Source organism: Bison bison, unplaced genomic scaffold, assembly GCF_000754665.1.
Source record: "Bison bison bison isolate TAMUID 2011002044 unplaced genomic scaffold, Bison_UMD1.0 scf7180017864302, whole genome shotgun sequence".
In the NCBI taxonomy this organism is placed as follows: Eukaryota; Metazoa; Chordata; class Mammalia; order Artiodactyla; family Bovidae; genus Bison; species Bison bison.
Window position 1 is genome coordinate 1,803,813 of NW_011494874.1, and position 6,790 is coordinate 1,810,602.

General features: G+C 46.2%; 1 protein-coding gene across 1 annotated transcript in view; it reads right to left on the bottom strand.

Moving 5' to 3' along the window:
• DYNC1H1 (dynein, cytoplasmic 1, heavy chain 1) overlaps nt 1-6,790 on the bottom strand; it is a 62,185-nt gene that overhangs the window by 54,692 nt on the left and 703 nt on the right. The window lies entirely within an intron of this gene.

Below are 6,790 nucleotides of genomic sequence, written 5' to 3' on the forward strand. Positions count from 1 at the left end.
CACGACAACCCTGCGGGGGTGGCATGACGACTGTTATCCGTGGGTTCCAAGCAAAGTACGTAAGTAAACTGCCTTCAGACATGTGACTAGAAAGGAACAAGGGACGATGCAGAAGCGATTCCAAACCTGGGGTCCTCACAGGTCAACAGCTTGCCCTCCTCCCTCCATCAAGAAAACTGCTGCCAAGAAACGCCCCCAGGGTCACAAGGGGGCGTTTGCCTGGCCTCCCCTCGGCCCGTACAGCACTTTGAGAGCCTGCTCTGCGGTCAACCTATGAATGCAGCAGGAATTTTAAAAAGCTTACTGGAATGTAAAACTACGATAACTCAAGATGAATGTGAATACAATTTCTAGAGAGTTAAAAGTCAAAGTTGAAAAAAATATAAAAAATTATAAAAAGGGGAAGTAATCCAAACCTCTAGACCCAGCACTGACTGACTAAATGCAGACACCCGCTCGTTAAATCATCTCTGCGATGACATACTACGCGGGATAACTACATTAGGAAGAATAAATACGGAAGGATTACTCTAACTAGGTACATGGGATCTGCCGTTACTTCCAAGTCATGGTGTGATAGCAAAGGCAGCAGACTTGACTGACTGATCTTGGGAAAGTCACTTTTCTCCCCTCAGCTTCGGATGTGTAAAGTGTAAAAGCAGCACCAGAAAGGGGCTGGGCACCGAACCAGGTGGTCTGCAAGGTTTCTACAAATGCTGACAACTATGAGCAAAAGCTGTTTGCATCTCTGGCTTTAAGATGAGACAAATACAAAATTCACACTAAAAGCACAGAAAATATTGGTATGTTAATCAGGAAGACAATAACTCTTCCAAAATGTTGTTTTTGGTATATCTTCAGGAAGGAGAAGAGAAGTGAGCGGCAGAACATTCTAGTGTGCCAGGGACTTCCTAGCTGTTTCTGAAACATTACCAACCAACTACCCAAAAAAAACAAAAAACAAAAAACCCAAACCAATCAAGTTTTCTAACTACTAAAATGTGGACATACCAACAGATAAATCATACTGCCTGAAATCAACCAAATACGTAACTGCAGTCTGTAAAATGCGAGCACAAAGAATATAAGGAAATACTCCCAAACTAAAGCAGCTGTCAGGGTGGTGGGACTATGAAGTATTTTTTCCCTCAATTTTTGGAACTTTCAGTAATGTTCTTCTATGAGTTACTTAAAATAGATGTCCTTAAAATAACACTCCAACAATAAACAGAAAATAATTACCAAAGGAAATTACTGACATAATTAAAAAATACAGTAATAACTTTGAATAATTTCTTCCTCCCGGACAAAACATCATCCTCTATATAAATGAACTCAAGCATGCTGACTGGACTCAGCATCTAACCACGTTGCCCGCACGTTGCGAACGGGGTTAAAGGAGGTGGGCAGGCGGCCAGGCGATGAGTCACTGCCGCCTTGGCCTGTGTCTCCTTCTCAGGACGCTGTGCAGGGCCCGCCCAGCCCACCCTGGAATCACACTGCACTGCAGCAGGAGGCACGCCCCATGACATCACCCTCAGACAAGGGTGTGCAAGGTGTCTTCCTCGGCTCTGCAAAACTGCCTCTGATGACAGTAATTGCTGGAAGTCGTCAGTAATCAGCTGAAGACTACATTTTGAATTAGGCTTTTTAACCCTGTTCCCCATAAACACAAGGACCACATGAAGCCTGAGTGGGTCTGAGTCCCATTATGGAGAACTCAGGACCTTGTTTTGTAAGCAGCCAAACAATTTAAACTTTCCTGCCTCTTCATTAATTATTACGTATTCCAAAGAACAGTAATTTTCCTTCTGCAGAAACATTTAAAAAAAATTGTTTGGAGGAGAGAAAGATACTTACTAGTTGACTCCTAACAGAGACTATCCACCCTGCAGTATTAGAGACATAGACACACACAGGCTGCGTGTTTTCCAGGCAATATACCTCTTTCCGTAAAGTCTGAGCCAGTTTCCTAATGATGCTACAGTTACTGGTGAATACACAACAGATTGATACTGTGCTGTCTGTTAATACACGCATGGAACCAAAATACCAGCCCACAGCGTGTGCCCGCCTCTCGAATTCCTCTGTTGCCAGCCACCCTGATACACATTACCATGGCCTGTGGTCATCTCTCTGGTTAACTTCGGAGAGTCTATCAAAACTTCTCAACATGTTCAAAATGTCTTTAAGCACTACGCTGTGTATACTTCTTTTGAAAGACGACTGTATTTCAAACCACAAATGATGTATCATTACACTGTGACTTAGGTGAGCAATACGCCTCGCTGAATGAAATGCAAGCAGATCCACGTTCACCTACTCTAGGGCTCACGCCACCTCTCCCAGGTGACGGGGGGTGCGTGTGCGCAGTCTGGTGAACAGGCCAGGCCAGGCTGGCCTGCCCGTGGTCACTCCCGCACTCGCCGTCCCCTCCCAACTTTGTCCAGCCTCGGGGCAAGCCTCCTCACAGCCAAGCAAACAAGGCCGCTCAGCTTCTTCGGCCAGAGTACTTGTTGCACGCTCCAGGTTCTCTTTCCGTTTCATCTTCTTTTCCTTTCAAAACCCTAGCATGCTGCTAATCGCATAGGATTTCGGCCAATCGCGACCACACATATCCTCCCCGCTTTTTCTCCCGTGGCCACTCCGGCTCTTCCCCTTTCACATCCCTGGAACCTTCTCCAGTCATCCCCAGGTCCACACTGTGTCCTCCTGCAGAGGTTGTGATGCTCTCGGGGAGAGCCCTGAGCCTCTTCACTCACCACCATTGGGAATATGAAAGGAGGGTTAAACCCCACGTTCCCCTTGTACCTTAGGGAAGTCTGGGGCTCATTTTGACACTTCTAGAAAAACGAGTAAGTCAGTCATGCGTAAGAGACTGAACACTTTTTAAGGCTCATACTAAGTGAAAAGAACCTCCATGAGGGAAATAAAGACAAACACCCCTTTTTAATGGATACTGAGGGACTGAACAGAGAAATTTGTTTTTAGGTTTCAGAATCCTTCTCAAAGCATCCTGCTCCTAACTGGGTCTTAAAAGCCTGCGGTTTCGGTTTCCTCACTCAGCACGGAGTGGGCTGGGCTACCTCTCTCTCCCACTGCTTCCAGCCAGATACTCTGCAGACGAAATTTCCATTTGTTTTTAGCTTTTCAAAAAGAAGTGACTGTTTTTCCTCTCCTGTACACGAATTCCACTCGCTATGAAGCACTGCCCATCCAAACTCACCCCGCGGCAGACCGCTGTGACCTCCCAAGGGCCCGCACAGGACAGTGAGGCCCCAGGCTGAGGGACTCCTGCCCAGCACTCCAAGACAGGTCGGTGTCACAGGAAATGCCTCCTGTTCATTTCTTAATCATCTTATTAACCATTCTGGGGTCTAAGCAAAGGCCAGAAAGGAATACTTCTTATAATCATCAATCTATTTCTTCATCTTTTAGGGAAACCAAGTCTTCGGAAAAATAATGTTTAAAACTCCACAAAAATATTCCCCGTAAATCTTTCTACACCACTACACCTCTAGGAGGGCGAGTCCTGTAAAAACCACGAGCTTTCTTTCGTACTCCAGTTGCTAGCCAGCTTTGCATTAACGAAGCGGAGGTAAAACCGCCTCAACTACAACTGCCAGGAAAAACTAAAATTCCAAGTTTAGGTAAAAGGCAGCCACCATTTTCAGTCCCATCCAAGGCTAAGACACCTGAGTGGAACACAGCAAAACCGGAGCCCCAAGCACCTGCTCCCAGCCTGGCCACAGACAAGCCCTGGAATCACCAGCTCCAGCAGCTGCACCCAGAGCATCCTCACCTTCCCCCGCCTCCACCTCCACTCTCCTGGAGAAGGAACTCAAGCAAAAATGCATCAGGTAAAAAACGCTACAGAAATGTCACTGCCGTCGTAAAATGCCCATCACGTAATGATCACCTACCTGGTCATATTTTCAAAAGTACGCTATGAAGAAAACACTTTTCCACAGGCCAGGAATTATAGGAGGGAGACTTCTCTTTTTACATCGAGGAGCCATAAGTTAACCTTCCCTTTCCTACCAACTCTCCGCTATCAAAATGAAATTGATAGGAACTTGCCTGGTGGTGCAGTGGTAAGGACTCAGCGCCCCAACTGCAGGGGGCATGGGGCTCAACCCTGACTGGGGAACTAAGATGCTGCAAACTGCACGGGCAGCCCCCCAGACAAACTGCTAAATTCACAACCTTTATTCTACACTGCAAGGAGTGCTGTACTTCACCAAGAAAGTTTAAAGCTAAAGGCAGCAGTCAAAAAAAAACAACAGACCGATCTTCAGTATAAAAAATGCTTCTATATTCAATTATGTGTTTAGAAAATTCTTTCCATAAAAATAGGGGGGCATGTGAGGGGAAGATAAAGTAAATAAATTCATTGAATAAATGATATGACTTCAATGTACGTGGTGGTCTTTATTCAGTTTAAACCACTCAGATTTGTTCTCAATATTATACTGGAAGCCTACTTTTCCACTGTAGTAACTACTGGATGTTCATATTTGCTTAAAGGAGCAAATGGCAACACTAACTCAAAAAACCACCTGGAAGACAGACAGTCTTCCTACTGAGTGACCCGGGCCTGCGCTTGTGTCTAAATTATGCTAGTGCAGCAGGATGCTAATTAGACTTATGGGACCATGTAATTTTCCCTCAGATTTCTGTAAGTGAAAAATAAGTTACAGACTGATTGAATTACTAGAAATACTTATGGGACTTTTATAAATACATGAATGAGATAAGATTTCCATTTTAGACAGTCTCATTCCTTAGTCAACGTTCAAAAGTGCAAGTCATTATGGAGCCAAGATTCGGATGCCTGGATCCTGAAGGAGAAAATGTACCATCAAGAAAACAGAGGTGATTTGCACCAGAAAGCGTTCGACAGAAATAGGGTTATTCTCCAATAATTTTAGCAAAGTTCAATCCTAAGATGTTGAGTTAAGTGAACCACTAAAGAGAACCCTAGAAGCAAAGAACAAAACTTACAGTTTATTTTTCGTAAAAAGAAACTGAGATCTAATGTAAAAATCACTGATTTCAAAACACAAACAGTGCAATGAAAATATGATCAAGAATTAGCCAAGGTCAAGCCACTCAAAATACAGTAACAACACAGATTAAAATGTATTTTAATAAAACAATGTATGTTCACTGAAAAACCACCACAAAGACAGACACCAAAAAGCTGACTGTGATCAAATCTAGGTCGAAGGATTCCAGGTGATTTTAATTATCTATTTACTTTAATTTTCTATTGAGATCATATACTTCAAAAGAAAAAAAAAAGGAAATGAGTTCAAAAACAGTTTTTCAAACACTGTTGGTTTCCATGTGGGAAAACAATCCCAAACATAAAAGAAAACCCTAAACATTAATATTCATATAACATAAAATATGCCTGGATGGTTTATTGGCTTTGAACGTTCTCTGTGGATCTAAGAAAAATTCTCTTTCCCCCTAGCTGACCTTCCTGCAGAGACCAATGCTACAATGAAGCATCTCCCGAGTAAGAAAGTCTTTGAAAGAAACAAATTATCTGAAACAAATCTAAGTCTGGGGGGAGGGGGCAGGGAACAGGACCATGAGGCAGACAGCACAGCTTTTTGAGATTACAAGAAGCTTGTCCCCCAACACTTCCAGACAATGCCCCATCCTCGGTACTAAGCTAGAATCGACCTGGTCCTCATCCTCTTGGTCCCTGCATGCACCCGGCCACACCCATACTGAACTGTCAAGACCCGCGGGCCACTGGCTACAAAAGGTCTCAAAGCATCCAGGGGAAACCCTCGTGGAAGGCTAGCTTCCCTCTCAAGAGGAGTCCAGCCCTGCCTTAGGAAGGTCGCTACTGGAGGAGACCGCTGGAATATGCAAACCTTTCGCCCCTTCCCTCCACTGCGTGCCTAACCTGTTTCAGTATACCCGCTGCCAAAGCAAGCACGGTGCCTAACCCGAATCCTCTCCTTTGAAGATGGTAAAACGTGCCCAACATCCGTAAGATGTTAGGGAAAAACCCAAAGGAAGTTTCTGACCAACCTAATAGATTCAAAGACCGCTAGGTCATCGTTTAGGATCATTTTAAAAGAAAGTGAAGTCACTCAGTCGTATCTGACTCTTTGTGACCCTATGGACTGTAACCTGCTAGACTCCTCTGTCCATGGGTTTTCCCAGGCAAGAATACTGGAGTGGGTTGCCATTCCCTTCTCCAGAGGATCGTCCCCACCCAGGGATCGAACGCGGGTCTCCCGCATTGCAGGAAGACGCTGTCTAAGCCACCAGGGAGCATTCCACAAATACAAGGTATGTCTGAATGAAAACAAGCGGACTGGAACCTGAGATGCTGGGTCCAGTCTAGGGAGGATTCGCTGGTGTGACCTTGGACCAGTCGTTTTAGCGGGGCTTCGAGTTTTCTCGAGTATGAAGTTGGGGGAGAGGCACCTCGCCTCGGCAGGGGACAGCTTGAGGCCCAAGAGGCCGCGCTGAATGCGCTGTCCAACCCAGCACACGGGAAGCCCCGCGGGGCAGGCGGAGCTGCCACGGTCCCTACCCGGGCCCCCGGACGTGGAGCGGGGGGCCGCCGGGCCCTCCCCCTACATCCTGGCTACCGAAGGGCCCACAATCCAGGCCGGCCGGCAGGGATCCCTCCCGAGGCCGGCCCGGCCTGGACACAAACCGAAACCGAAGAGCTCATGTGACAGCGGAGGCCGGGATGCGGCCTCCGCCCGCGCTCAGCCCGGGAGACGCCGTCTCCACCCAACTCGGCCATCTTGAGAGG